Source organism: Anomaloglossus baeobatrachus, chromosome 4, assembly GCF_048569485.1.
Source record: "Anomaloglossus baeobatrachus isolate aAnoBae1 chromosome 4, aAnoBae1.hap1, whole genome shotgun sequence".
Classification (NCBI taxonomy): Eukaryota; Metazoa; Chordata; class Amphibia; order Anura; family Aromobatidae; genus Anomaloglossus; species Anomaloglossus baeobatrachus.
Window position 1 is genome coordinate 75,105,516 of NC_134356.1, and position 13,220 is coordinate 75,118,735.

The 13,220-nt window shown below is 51.9% G+C and overlaps 1 protein-coding gene across 1 annotated transcript in view; it reads left to right on the top strand.

The window, feature by feature from the left end:
- The window catches only part of DIAPH1 (diaphanous related formin 1), a 370,807-nt gene that overhangs the window by 56,516 nt on the left and 301,071 nt on the right, over positions 1–13,220 (top strand). The gene's annotated exons all lie outside the window — the stretch shown is intronic.

Sequence of the window (13,220 nt, forward strand, 5' to 3'; positions counted from 1 at the left end):
ACTGTCATTGGGCCGGCAGTCAGATGTAGAGCCGTGCTAACTTCCAGTGTTTGTTCAAAACCCCCCCCATAAAACAAATACAAATACCCATTGTTTAAAAATGTTGTATCAACGATGTGCAAAAAACACTCATGAAAACTAAACAGTCAGAGCAGCTTGCTTCTGCAGATTTTAGTGGGAACGCCTTAGATGAACCCTGGCTCAGGTTATCTAATCACACGCGCTTGGGCACGGTTGACGGCCTGTAAAACCGTCCTGCCATATGTATTTTATTCATGCTATCAATCACGCCTGAAAGGTGTGATCACATGATCTGAGCCAGGAATAGTCCAAGGGGGAGTGATGCCACACTGGGGACTAGTCCAAGGGGAAGTGATGCCACACTGGGGACTAGTCCAAGGGGGAGTGATGCCACACTGGGGACTAGTCCAAGGGGGAGTGATGCCACACTGGGGACTAGCCCAAGGGGGGAAGTGATGCCACACTTTGGCCTAATCCAAGGGGGGAGTGATGCCAAACTGGGGCCTAATCCAAGGGGGGAGTGATGCCACACTGGGGACTAGTCCAAGGGGGAGTGATGCCACACTGGGGACTAGCCCAAGGGGGGAAGTGATGCCACACTTTGGCCTAATCCAAGGGGGGAGTGATGCCAAACTGGGGCCTAATCCAAGGGGGGAGTGATGCCACACTGGGGACTAGTCCAAGGGGGAAGTGATGCCACACTGGGGACTAGCCCAAGGGGGAAGTGATGCCACACTGGGGACTAGTCCAAGGGGGAGTGATGCCACACTAGGGACTAGTCCAAGGGGGAGTGATGCCACACTGGGGACTAGTCCAAGGGGGATGTGATGCCACACTGGGGACTAGTCCAAGGGGGAGTGATGCCACACTGGGGACTAGTCCAAGGGGGAGTGATGCCACACTGGGGACTAGTCCAAGGGGGAGTGATGCCACACTGGGGACTAGTCCAAGGGGGAGTGATGCCACACTGGGGACTAGTCCAAGGGGGGAGTGATGCCACACTGGGGACTAGTTCAAGGGGGGAGTGATGCCACACTGGGGACTAGTTCAAGGGGGGAGTGATGCCACACTGGGGACTAGTCCAAGGGGGGAGTGATGCCACACTGGGGACTAGTCCAAGGGGGGAGTGATGCCACACTGGGGACTAGTCCAAGGGGGAGTGATGCCACACTGGGGACTAGTCCAAGGGGGGAGTGATGCCAAACTGGGGCCTAATCCAAGGGGGGAGTGATGCCACACTGGGGACTAGTCCAAGGGGGGAGTGATGCCACACTGGGGACTAGTCCAAGGGGGGAGTGATGCCACACTGGGGACTAGTCCAAGGGGGAGTGATGCCACACTGGGGACTAGTCCAAGGGGGAGTGATGCCACACTGGGGACTAGTCCAAGGGGGAAGTGATGCCACACTGGGGACTAGTCCAAGGGGGAAGTGATGCCACACTGGGGACTAGTCCAAGGGGGAAGTGATGCCACACTGGGGACTAGGCCAAGAGTTAATTGATGCCACACTGGGGACTAGTCCAAGGGGGAAGTGATGCCACACTGGGGAATAGTCCAAGGGGGAATTGATGCCACACTCGGGACTAGTCCTGCCTCATTTGTTCATGTGACATTGAAGAATTAAAGTTTTTTTTTTTTAAGTCTAAAACTTACATAAGCACATAACTCTCTATAGTAAAACAATAGGTATCTATATTGCTAGAATAGCCGTTTGGTACGGTCAGATTATGATTTGGCTCCCCCTTTAAAACACGTATTTTTGTCTAAAAATAAATAAATAAATATTTTTATTGCATTTATTTAAAAATGTTGTTGTACGGTTTGCCTTCCATATTCTCTGTATTGTAGGCTGCAAATTGAGTGGAGGTCCTGTGAATGAACTTTCCCAATAACCGGGGGGTGTAACCAGGCTGCTGACCACTCCACGCATGAGCAAAATGCTCGCTCTTCAGGTGAAGTCATCGTTTGGCTGGCTCAAAGGTTATCTATCAGCAGTTCCCACCCCCAAAAAAACGATTTATATGTGCATGTAGCTCTTCAAAGAAAAAGCCAGCAATATCTTTACATGGCCAGTCCGATCCTCCGTTACCGAGAATTAAGCCTTTCTATTGTTAGCAGATGAGGTTGGAAGGGTGGTTTGTAGAGCGTCGCCTGTTCCTGCTTGACAGCTCTTTTGTCTGAAGTCACACAGAGGAGAGACTGTCAGTCAAGCAGGAGGCAGCGCTGGCCGGGGAATAGAGCTGGAGTGACAGAGGCCACAGATCTACAATAGCTGTTCAGCTTCATTTGCTTATTGAGTCAAATGCTGATTTCTCAGTAGGAGGAGCTGTGTGTCTAGGTAAAGGTCTTACTCGACTTGGCTTTGTAAGAGCTACATGAGCACTTATAGTTTGGGTGTAAATTCTGCTGGCAGGTTCCCTTACAAAAAAAAGTCAACGTTCTTAACATGATGACTCAAGAGCAGAATGATGCATTAGTGATCGTTCTGTGGGCGTTGTCAGCAGATCGCCCTGTGTACACCTGCCAGTAAATTACAGCCCACTGGCATCATTGTACCTGATCGGCAGTCGTTTTCTGCCACTGATCCTGTAGTCTAAACCGGCCCTCCGCTGAGAATCCATCAGTGGGCTTCTTCTTACGGAAGAGTTTTTGACCTTTTTCCATTTTTCTGAGTATCTGTTGGTGGATTTATGACCTTTAAAGTTCAGCTTAAAGGCTCCTATACAGATCACAGCATTGTGGGCTGAACATGTCAATATCCAAAGGTTCTGCTGATGGCCTGTGTATGGGGCCACTGGCCGACTGATGGCCTGTGTATGGGGCCACTGATGGTCGGGAGAGATGCCACATCACTGCTGATCACATTGTTCTCCTAGAGAAGCAAGCGTCCCCATAAAACAGAGTATACCTACAATGTGTATGAAGGAAGGGAAGGAGATTTTGGTGCAGTCTCTGTCACCTTGTTTTTGGTGGTGTACCAGACCCCGGCATCAGTCCTGGTACCGCCGTCACCTTAGCAGTATTGTCGGTAAGTGTGAGTGGCCTCCACTCATGATATAGACAGCAGACGAGGGTCAGTCCTATTAATATGAAATTCCTAAAGACTGTATGACTTAAAGGGAACTTAACAGTCGGTGCAGAGCAGACTGGTCACATGGTCGCCATTCTCCGGGTCCCTCCCACGCCTCCTCTTTTGGCCATCTTTGTCCTCCTTCTGAAGCTAGTGTGGATGACGCGTTCTACGTTCCACACTAGCTTCAGAAGGAGGACAAAGATGGCCAAAAGAGGAGGCGCGGGACCTGGAGAACGGAGACTCCCATCTGACCAGTCTGCTCCACACAGACTGTTGGTGACCGGTGACAGGTTCCCTTTAAAGCGTAAGGGTCTCAGACCCTTATGCGGGCGTCACACGAGGCGATCTGTCGTGCGATAGATCGCCGGGGTCATGGTTTTTGTGACGCACATCCGGCTTTGTTGGCGACGTCGTCCCGTGTGACACCTACGAGCGATCGTAAATCGGTGAGAAATTGGGTATCGTGTAGTCCTCGTTTATTTTTAAAAAAATCGTTTATTTTACTTTGTGCCGGTTGTTCATCGTACCCGGGGTAGCGCACACTGCACCATGTGACACCCCGGGAACGATGAACACAGCTTACCTGCGTCCCGCGGCACTCGCCGGCTATGCGGAAGGAAGGAGGTGGGCGGGATATCTACGTCCCACTCATCTCCACCTTTCCGCTTCTATTGGCCGGCCACTGTGTGACGTCGCGGTGACGCCAAACGTCCCTCCCCCTTCAGTAAGTGGATGTTCGCCGCCCACAGTGACGTCGCTCAGCACGTAAGTACGTGTGACGGGGGTTAAACGACTTTGTGCGACACTGGCAACTACCGTATTTTTCGGACCATAAGACGCACTTTTTTTCCCCCCAAATGTTGGGGGAAAGTTGGGGGTGCGTCTTATAGTCTGACTATAGGGCTGCGGCCGGGAATGAGGGTGCTGCGGTGGAGCGGGTCATCGGGGGCACGAGCAGGCAGTAGCAGCCTGCTGCGACCACGTGGGCCCGCTCATTACATATGCATGCCCATCCTCCCGCCCATTTCTCAGCGCAGAAGCCGGCGCTGACAGGTGGGCGGGAGGACGAGCGGGGACGCGCGCATAGTAAAGAGCCGGTCCGCATGATCACCCCTGGCAATTACAGCCTGGAGCGATCATTTGCGGCTGTATTCACTGCCCCCCGCACATCATCATCAGCGCGGGGTGCAGTGAATCAGTACACTCACACGTCCCCGTGTGTGGAGCCGTCTTCCTGTCTGTGCCGGTCAGCTGATCTCTGCTGATCAGCTGATCAGCACAGACAGGAAGACATCGCGATGCTGCAGGGGGACGGCTCCACACACAGGTCAGTGGCGCAGAGAGGAAGATATGATTGGTGCTGGAGGGAGTGAGGAAAAACAGGATTCCTGAAAAATATTTTGCAGGATACCGTAATTCCTCAAGGCTACGGATTGTGACTGATGCAAAACAACGGAAGTGTGAACTTAGCCTACCCCATCCTGTTCATATGCCCCCATCCATCCTGCTCATATACTCCCATCCTGCTATATGCCCCCATCGTGCTCATATACCATCCTGGTATATGGCCTGTATCCTATAGCACAGAGGAAAAAAAAAAAACGTTTATACTCACCTTTTCCCCATAGGCTTCTATTAGTGACAGATTGTGACTGATGATGCTGCGTTGCATCCGCTGCGTCGCGGTCAGTCGTTTTTTAACTGACCGCCGGGCGGGAGCAACGCAGCCTGTAACGTTTTTTGAGCAGCGCGATCCGTAGGATTTCGTTGCGCATGCTCTCTCTGGCTCCCCGCCCCCGTAACCAGGATAAACATCGGGTAACCAAGCAATGCGCTTTGGTTAGTTACCCGATATTTACAGTGGTTACGGGTGCAGGGAGCCCGCGCTAAGCGGTGTATGCTGGTAACCAAGATAAATATCGGGTAACCAAGCAAAAAGTGCTTTGCTTTTAGTTACCTGATATTTACCCTGGATACAGTGTCTAAGGAGGCCGTCACTTCACCACTCGGCTCCGCCCCCTCCCGCACTCTGCACGTACACACACACACACACACACACACACACACACACTCTTGTCCCCAGCCCTGCAGTCCCCGCGGCACTGACGTCCTCAGCTCCACGGCCCCGCTTGGCTCTGCCCCCTCGCGCTCCGCATGTACACACGCATGTAGACACACACACACACATATATATACTCGCACACCTGTCCCCAGCCATGCAGACCGCGGCACTGATGTCCTCAGCTCCGCCCCCGAACTCCGCCCCCACACACAACGGAGTCCGACAAAGAAATTCTTTTCTTTGTCACCGTTGTCATCCGTTGTACAACGCATCAGTCACATGCGTCAAGCAACGCATGTGACTGATGCAAAACAACGAAAGTGTGAAATGGGGGGTATATGAACAGGATGGGGGAATATCAGCAGGATGCTGGTATATGAGCAGGATAGGGGTTTATAGCAGGATCATATACAAGGCAGGAGGATCATTACCAGGATGGGGTACCTTAGTAGAGAATTTGGGGACATTACCCCCATAACAGTGTCAGCAGCAGATCCTCGCCCCATAACAGTGTGTTATGACCACATTTTTTTGCCTAAAGTTTTATTTTCCTATTTTCCTTCTCTAAAACCAGGGTGCGTCTTATAGTCCGGTGCGTCTTATAGTCCGAAAAATACGGAAATTGCCCGTGACGCACAAACGACGGGGGCGGATACGATCGCACGATAGATCGTAGCGTGTGACGCCCGTATTAGACTTAGTAAATTTGATCCATGACTCGGAAGAGGCGGACGTTTTGTTTTGTTTGAGTTTTGGGCACATAACTCGCAAAAACATGTAATACCTGTGAAAACTGCAGAATAGACACATAGAGTGGATGTCTGAATGAGGCTCTACACAATAGATGTTGGCCGAGCGATGGATCGGCTGATTGTCCGTCTGTTCTCTCCCAACTCCTACAAATGCAGATGTGATGATCACTGTCACATTGGGGCTGGCAATGTAAGAGTCCCCTATCAGTATGTATTTGAAGTGTGGAAGGAAACACAAATATGGGGAGAACATACGAACTCCTTGCAGATGTTGTCCTCGGTGGGATCTTCCCCAACCTCATCTGTCGGGAGGAGCGCCGGTTATCGGTTGACCTTTATGTATTCTCTATGGGGGGGGCTTAGTGTCCTTGATTTGCCAATGTTCATTTTATTACCTTTCAGTTTTGTCTTGTCACTGATGAAATGTCATGGCCTGAAATGCGTTGTCATTTGAGAACATACATCCTTGTGACATTTGTTTACTATGAGAACAGGGTAGTGCCAGTCCCGCTAGGTTCTCTGTATTTATGGTATGAAGTTGAGGTTACGTATTGTTGGTGCCTAGAGCAGTGTGACCCAACCACGCGTGATCTGCCCACATTCCTCCTAGAAGGCAGCACCTTGGGATTGGATGGGTTGTGCAAGGTGCCTACATTCCTGAGGATGGCGGCCTGATCCTAGGAGCTGATACAAGGAGTGCAGGGACCAATACAATACCTAACGCTGGAGGTTTCATTCCCAGTGCAGAGCACTCGGCTGCCTTCTTTTCTTCTAAGTTCTGCCCCTTCCAACATCTTGGATAATTGACCCAATTAGTCAGGCATAAAATGTAATTAGTGTACAGAGAATACATTGTATTTGCTCCTCTGCAGGATAACCACGGCCGGCTGCCTGTTTACACGTCTCGTCCATCTTCAGGTCTGACCTAGAAAAGAAAAACAAACTATTTTACATTTTTAATGTATTTATTTTACATCCCAGTAATTGTCACAGCACTTTACAGACCTCATCATCACTGTCCCCATCGGGGCTCACAATCTAAATTCCCTATCATTAATAATAATTATAATAATAATAATCTTTATTTCTATAGCACCAACATATTCCGCAGCGTCCCCCAATTCAGATGTTCATGTACCAGCAAGTAACAGTTATAGAAGATACAATAATTAAACCGAAAATAGACACAACCCTGCTCATAAGAGCTTACATCTACAATAGGGGTAGGTGGAGAAATGTATAATTTTGTGGGGGAAAAAAAAGTGTAAGTTGTAAACTGGTTTTTTATCCCTTATTCTGGGATTAGGAGTCCAGTGGGCAGTTTTAATTACTAACTCATACCTCTGCATAAACTCTCTTACAGGGAATAAGACCGCCCACAGGACTCCTAAGACTAGACCAAGCCACAAACTTATCAATCTGCTCTATAACATGGCGCTCACAGATTGAGCGGTGTGTAACAATCAGATTCACTATAATGATGCATATCTTAGCTGCGAATCTTATCCGGTGTGGCACAGATTACTATTACCTGAACATCCAGTATTAATCTAGACTTGTCACATGTGCAAGGCGGGGGGGCACTGTGCGAGGCGGCAGGGGGGGGGGCACTGTGCGAGGCGGCAGGGGGGGGCACTGTGCGAGGCGGGAGGGGGGGGCACTGTGCGAGGCGGCGGGGGGGGGGCACTGTGCGAGGCGGGAGGGGGGGCACTGTGCGAGGCCGGGGGGGGGCACTGTGCGAGGCGGCGGGGGGGCACTGTGCGAGGCGGCGGGGGGGGCACTGTGCGAGACGGGAGGGAACTGTCCAGTGTCTCCGCAGAGAGGTGTCACCTCTATGAATCCAGCATTATTCACATTCCCGGAACATGTTCCGGAGGTTTTTGAACAAAACTTCTTATGGCTTAACCACGATATAGGCGATAACTTGCTGATCTGCAGGGTCCTACCATCGGGACCTGCACCGATCAGTAGAATGGGGAATCTCCACCTTTATAATGTGCAGTGACCAGTCAGACGCCTGAGTCCCGCTCCCTCTATTCTCAATGGGGTTTGCGGATGGGTGATAATTTTTCACTGGAGAACCCCTTGAACGTCTTCCTGCACATAGGTGTAAGGCTCTGTGCGCACTAGTGCGTTTTACCTGCAGATTTACCCGCAAATTTGCAGCGGAAATTTCTTGAGAAATGTCTGCAATCTTTGTGCAGACATTTCCCAGCAAATCCTATGAGAAAAAAAAAATAGCTGTGCGCACTGTGCGGATTTTTCTCAAGAAATTTCCTTGAGAAAATTTTCTCGAGAAACTTTCTTGAGAAAATGAGCATGTCCATTATTTTCCGCAGGCACCTGCGGTATACCCCCGGAATTTCACTCCATTCACTGTAATGTAATCGCGAAATTCCGGGGGTATACCGCAGGTAGCAAATGATGTGCGGTATACCCCCGGTATAGCCGCGATTTACCTGCGGTAATGCTCATCGCTGCCTGCGGTTTTGCAGGAAGCGATGTCATTATGCCAGGAAGAGGAAGCGGAGCAGAGTAAACACACACGTCACACTCCCTGGACGCCGCACAGAAGCACTTCCGTGCAACCTCCAGGTGCCCGTGCAGTCTGTGTCCCGCTCCAGCCTCGCCGCTGCCAGCCCTGCTGTGTGTCAGTGTCTGCCCGCAGTATCAGCAGCTTGTCACGCGGCAGCGCAGGCAGACACTGACACCCTGCAGTGCTGGGAGCCGCGGGGATGACGATCGCTGCGGTCAGGAGGTGAGATCATTACCTGCTATGATGATCTCCTGCCTCCTGACGTCACTGCTGTCTATGCCCGTCTCGCGAGCGGCCCGAGACTGTCACTATCGGTGACGTCACGGGCTCTCGTGATACTTCTGACAACGCGGGGCATAGAAGTCAGTGACAGCGCTGACGTCAGGAGTACAGGAGATGATCACAGAAGGTAATGATCTCATCTATGTTCCTGACAGCAGCGCTCGTCATCCCATGCAGTGACCTGGGCTATTGATGTTAGCTCAGGTCACTGCATTGCTCTCCCAGCCAATGGGGAACATTCTGTTCTTCATTGACTGGGACAGCGACTATGGTATGGATCGCCGTGGGACCCCCCCCCTCCTTATTGGATTACGCCGGACGTGGAATTGATTGTTCTTCTCAATACATTGGTGAAAGAGGGGAATGTTTTGGGGAGTGTTTTTTCAAATAAAACTTTTTTTGTCTATTTTTTATTTCTTACTGACTGGGTTGGTGATGTCGGGTATCTGATAGACGCCTGACCTCATCAACCCCAGGGCTTGATGCCAGGTGACATTTCACATCTGGCATCAACCCCATATATTACCTCGTTTGCCAACGCACCAGGGCAACAGGATGAGTTGGGGCGAAGCGCCAGGATTGGCACGTCTAATGGATGCGCCACTTCTGGGGCGGCTGCGGCCTGCTATTTTTAGGCTGGGGAGTGTCCAATAACAGTGGGCCTCCCTAGTCTGAGAATACTAGACCACAGCTGTCCGCTTTACCTCGGCTGGTAATGCAATTTGGGGGGGAACCCACGTTTTTTTGTTTTAAATTATTTATTTAATGTAAAATAACAGCATGGGGTGCCCTCTGTTTTGGATTACCAGCCAAGGTGAAGCTGCCAGCTGTGGTCTGCAGGCTGCAGCCGTCTGCTTTACCCTAGCTGGCTACAAAACATGGGGGGACCTCACGTCGTTTGTTTTTTTTTTTTTTTTAATTATTTATTTTATGGCTAAATACAAGGCTAGGCACCCTTTTAGTGCCACATGAAAGACACTAAAGGGTGCCAGCTTAGAAAATGCAGGGGGGTGGGACATTATATAGGTCTTTCTCCTCTATCTATCTGTGAGGTAAATCCGGAGATATGACGATAAATCATGACATTCAAGTCATGTCAGGAAGCCCTCTCCTGGTGTCACTACCCCCTTCCCTTCACACAACTGGTTTAGCAACAAATCCATGGCCATGTCCTGTGATATGGAAATTAGGTGGCTTTAGGACAATGGACACAGGATGACTCCCTGCCGTCACCCTGTAGTAGGAGCTGCTAGCTAGTTAGCAAGGCTATGGAAATAGCCAGACAGAACGACTCCAGTAAAAAATGGTTCATATCTCGCAAGCCATATTTCCGATAAATATGGCAACCATAAAAATGGTGTCTCCGCATGTGGACGATGCCGGCACCCCCTTTTTATGGGAACAGGACATTGGGAAATGCCCCAGGCGTGATATCAGCCAATGGGGAACTGGCAGACAGGTCATGAGTCCCCTCGTTCTGTAGCTAAATTCATAACTGTCACAATGAGAGCATTGGCGTCTGCCTACGACGCTCCCAGGCAAAGTTATAGCCAAAATCCCCTTTGCTGGATAATTCTGATCCATGCAGGGGGAGTGGCAGTGCTTCCCTGTGAGGTCACTAAGGTAGGAGGGGACCTGGATCTGCCCAGGTTGATAACCCTACTTCGGCCATTTTCCAGCGTTCTTCTGCTCGGGGGCCTGGTTGGGAAAGACCTGTGAGGAAGAATCCTAGAAACCTGGTCTACAGCGCCCCCCTGTGGCCAGACACACAAGGTAACTGATGTAATTGTATACCTGTTTGTAACCCATGCTTTATCTGTAACTGTACTCTGACATAACTGTATATTCTGTAGATTCCCTATTGTATATATTGTAGTTTCTAGTGTGCTTTAGGCGATTAAATTATATAATTAATCTTGGGCTGTTCTGTTATCTCGATCTTGAATCCCACGTCTGTGTGTTCGGCTAATAGTTACCGTAAATCGGTTGGTGGCAGCGAGTTGTGCCAAGGATTATTGTGGGGAGGCCAGTGAGATCCGGGAAGATATATATTCCGCCCGCGGAGGTCGGGGGAATATATACCCTACTCTCACCGGGGACCCTTCAATAATCGGCATAAGTAGTATAGCGGCCTCCTTGCTTATGGTCGGGCAATTCCATAATTGGCCTGACTATAAGAGGGGCGCTAGAGAGCGCGTCACGTGCTCTGTCTGTCGGTCGGGAGGTATAAAGGAGGGGGACGCCCCCTTGCTACCCCCCGATTGTGACGTACTGGTAGCCAGCGCGGGGGATTTCTGAGTGACCCCCCGGTGGTTTGTGACATATTGGTGGCATAGCGGTGGGATCGAGATAATAGTGTGTGTGAGTGTGAGACCCATACTCCCAGACACTAAAGACTGCCTGCAGCAGCTGTGGCTGCTGGGGTCTTCAGACCAGCTCAACACTAGAGTGTCAGAGTGCAGATACTGTAAGGTGTGTGGAGGCATCAGGTGTCAGTTCTGTGTCAGTGACCAAAAGTCTGCAAGAATGGCTGATGGCACCAGGAGCAGAGCTATGCAACTGGCCAATGCTAAAGCAGGAGCCGAAGAGAGGGAGGACGGTGCTGTGGACAGCAATGAGGAGGTTGCCCACGAGTCCTCCAGGAGCTCGACGCCAGAAAACAGCTCTGCAGAGGACATTGCACAACCTAGCAATTATGGACAAGATGAGGAGCAGCTCACCCAAGGGTCCTCAACGAGCCAGATGCCAGCCCTCCGCTCTGCAATGGACAGTGAATCACCAGGCTCCGCAGCGGGCCGCAGATCACCACGTGCCATTCCACCGAGCCTGGGAGGCTCGGATAGCCTTCTTCAAATGGCTATGGCCCTACGCCAGGCTGGAGACCGGGAGGGCTACAAGGAACTCATGGCCGAGCGTGAGCGGCAAGCAGCGCGTGAAGAGCGCCAGGCAGAGCGTAACTACCAGCTGCAGCTAGCTCAGCTCCGGCCCTCATCAGCCACCCGTGACCTTCCGGACACCAAACTTCCAAAGGTCCGTGTTGAGGACTTCCCAGTGCTGGAGAAGGATGGAGACTTGGACTCTTTCTTGACTGCTTTTGAACGGACTTGCTTGCAGCACCATCTGAACAAGGACCAGTGGGCCAAATACCTGACCCCCCGTTTAAGGGGTAAGGCCCTGGATGTCCTTGGGGACTTGCCTGCTGAGGCAGATCAGGGCTACGACACCATCAAGCGGGCCCTGATCCAACAGTACAACCTCACCCCGGAGTCCTACCGCAAGAAGTTCCGGAGCCTACAGAAGGGACCAAAGGACTCCTGGGCTGACCACCGGCGGGCACTTGCCCGAGCTGCCGACCACTGGACCCAAGGCCTGCAGCTTTCCACCGGACCGGAGATCCTGGACTTGTTCATCACGGAGCAACTCTTGTGGAACTGCCCTGAGGATCTCCGCCAGTTCATCCGAGACCAGAAGCCAAAGGGATCCACGGCTACAGCTGCCCTGGCAGATGACTACACCAACAATCGGGCTCCTGAAGCCAGGAGAGCAGCCACCAGCAGCACCTGGAGAGGGGGTAAGATGAACTCTGCGACTGCCCCACCTGCCCCTAGACTGCAGGGGGTGTCCCCCTCAACTCCCCTCTCCAGGCCCGTGGCAGAGCCAAGACGGTGCCACCAGTGCAACCTACCTGGACACTTCAAGGCCATGTGCCCTCAGCGTCCCAAGGCCCCGGCTCCGTCCCCGTCCCAAGGGCCGCCCAAGGTGTATTGTGTGGGTGGGGGTGGTGGTAGGTCCCTGGACAGCTTCCAACCTGTCACCGTCGGCCGGTCTGTGACCATAGGACTGCGAGACAGCGCCTCGGAGGTGACTCTGGTGCGGCCTGAGATGGTGTCCCCCCAAGACTTGATCCCGGGAAAAACCCTCGCTGTCTCCGGGATTGGAGGCATTGACCCGGCGCTGCCTGTTGCTGACATTTATGTGGACTGGGGCGCAGGGCGAGGGGTGAGGGAGGTGGGGGTAACTGATCGGATCCCTGCAAACGTGCTACTTGGGACAGATTTGGGGCAAATAACCTCCCAGTTTGGCCCCGCCCCAAAGGCTGAACCTTCAGCCAGTACTGACATGCCTCCGGACAATGTTAATGTGTTATCTATGAATGATGTAAGGGAGGAGGGAGTGAACTCTGATATTTCTGCTTGCACAGACACCATAGACACACACGCAGCTGCAGCTGTGACAGGGGAGGGGGTCAGAGAAAGGTGTGACAATGCCTCTACAAGTAACCAGCCTGTGAGCTGGGATCTGCTGCCCTCTGCAGGGATAAGCAGAGAGCAGGGTGCTGCAGGGGGAGGACCAGTGTGTGGGGTGGGGGCTACCACAGCAAATGTGGGGTCCCCAGAGATTTCACAGCGGGGTTCTGTTGCTGCAGGGGGGGAACAGGCAGGTGAGATTGGGGCCGGTCCAGGAGCGGAAGTGCTCCCAGGTAAGATCTCGGTG